Below are 2,127 nucleotides of genomic sequence, written 5' to 3' on the forward strand. Positions count from 1 at the left end.
GAACTTCTGACCTTGTAGTTCAAAAGGTTCTGCAGTCTGGTCCCTTAACCCGCAGGGGCACTGCAGGATTGCCTTGTTGCTGTTGGTAAAAATCACCTCAAGGCATCTCCCCTTGTGCTCGCTTGTGCCTTGCTGGCAGGGCCTGAGCCTTGGAGGTTGGGCAGATGGCTATCCTGTGTTGCTGGGTCAGGGAAGTGCCGGAGGTCCCTCCCATAATGCCCTTTTATAGGGTTTCTGAGGAGTGTTTGGTGGGCATTGACTACTGACCCTGTAATTCAGGCGACTTTGTAGTGGCACCCCAGCCCTCAGAGCCATGCCAGGGCTTCTGCTGAACCTTCTAAGAATAAGAATAATAATAAAAGTAAAAAAAAAAAAAAAAAAATGAGTGAAAATTTAAAAATAAAGGGGAGACCCAAATGGGGTTCCGCAGTGGGTACACGCGGCAGGAGTGGGGCTACTTGCCCACGCAAGATTGGTGGGACTGAGGACCGCGTCTCAGCTCAGTGGGAGGGGGGCCGCTCGTCCGCGCGTGCCCGGCGGGCCCTTGGGACGCGGTTCAGTTGAGCGTGAAGTGAGCTGTTTGCTGGCGCATGACTGGCTGGGCGAAGGAACGTGGCTTGGTTCAGCAGGAGGCGGGTCCTTGGGACGCGGTTCCGCTGAGCTTGAGGAGAGCTGCTCGCCTGCACGTGCCCAGCGGTGTTGGTGAATGCGGCTCGGCTCAGCGGGGGTGGGGTCACTTGCACGCGCACTTGCCTGTGGGACGTGGTTCAGCTGGGCAGGAGGGGAGCTGCTCACCTGCACGTGTGTGCGTGTGCGCGTGTGCCCATCGGGCCCCGGGAACACGGCTCGACTGGGGGTTCCGCTGGCCCGCTTTCCTAGTGGGGCTGGTGGGCGCGGGTCAACTGGGCAGGGCAGAAGCAGCTCAGGCAGGCACAGTCCGCACCTGATGACGTCAGACAGTCGCCGCTTCTCTTTGCCTGCCTGCCTGCTTTTTCCCCTTTTACCTTTTTTTTCCCCCCTTTAAACTAACTTCCCTCTGTTCACTGTATGCATGGAATTCCCACCCTGGGGTAGGTGTCACTCGCCCTCTCCTCCCCTTGTCACCAGTGGCTCTCCCTGCTTGAGTCTCCCCGCTTCTGGAGGCTCCGCTCAAACTGGTTCCCGCTTTGCCCCCCCAAGCGCAAAGGAGCTGGGGCTTCAGCAGCACAAGTTTAAGAAGCCTGTGATTCCTCAGCACAGTGATTTCTCAACAAAGCGGGTCTAAGGCTCTGGCATACTGAAACTTATGTTGGCTGTGAGAGTGTGGGTACCTACCTGGGAAGTGTAACTCGCGAGTTACCCTATCCCGATCCCAGAGCCCCCATTCACCTGCGCCGCCTGGCCACCCTGGCAAACCAGAAGTCTCAGGAACAAGGTTCTTATAGACACTCGGAACCATGGTTGATGATTTGTTCCCATTTGTATGAAGAGATCCTGTTGAAGTGAGTGCAGAAGAGAAGGCAGCAACAGGATCCTCTTTGGAAACTTTTTTGATGACGAGCGTCTTGGAGGGTTGCTTGGCACTAGGTGGGTTTTCCCACACTCCAGAAAGGGTCCCAATAGGTCTGCATGGCTGATTGTGTTTGCCAGCTTCTGGATTCAAAGAAGGAAATTCTTCTTCTTCGAACTGTAACTTTTCAGCCTTGTCTTCTTTCTTTTCTTGCTAATCTCTGTAGGTGTTTTTTCTTGAAAAGTAGAGCCTTTCCAGGAGTGGAAGCTGCCATTCCAGTGGCGATGGTTCCCTGTGCCACCTCTGCTATGCTGGCTCATGCCATCATAGCCCCGGGAAGAGCCATGCCAACCAGATATGCTCCCAGTGATTCCAGAGTATGCTCCTCCCTTAGAAACACCAGAGTCCACAGAATCATGGCGGGATAGGGAGGGCTGATGCCAGGAATCTCCTGTGGTTCGAAGGGGTCCATTGTTAAAAAAGCCATCAGAGGAATTATGTAGACGACGGCTCACTCCAAATCTGCCTTCCCCTTGGGATAGGTGCTCTCTCTGTTTTTCAAAGGTAGCTGCAGGTGACTTAGCTGATTGTGGTGTTGAGAAATTTAACCAAGCAGGAACAAAGTCATGCTGCGCCAT

General features: G+C 54.3%; 1 pseudogene; it reads right to left on the reverse strand.

Annotated features, from left to right (window-relative positions):
* Positions 1 to 495: 495 nt before the first annotated feature.
* On the reverse strand, positions 496 to 2,127 carry LOC102835423 (annotated as a pseudogene).

Source organism: Chrysochloris asiatica, unplaced genomic scaffold (assembly GCF_000296735.1).
Source record: "Chrysochloris asiatica unplaced genomic scaffold, ChrAsi1.0 scaffold00392, whole genome shotgun sequence".
NCBI lineage: Eukaryota > Metazoa > Chordata > Mammalia > Afrosoricida > Chrysochloridae > Chrysochloris > Chrysochloris asiatica.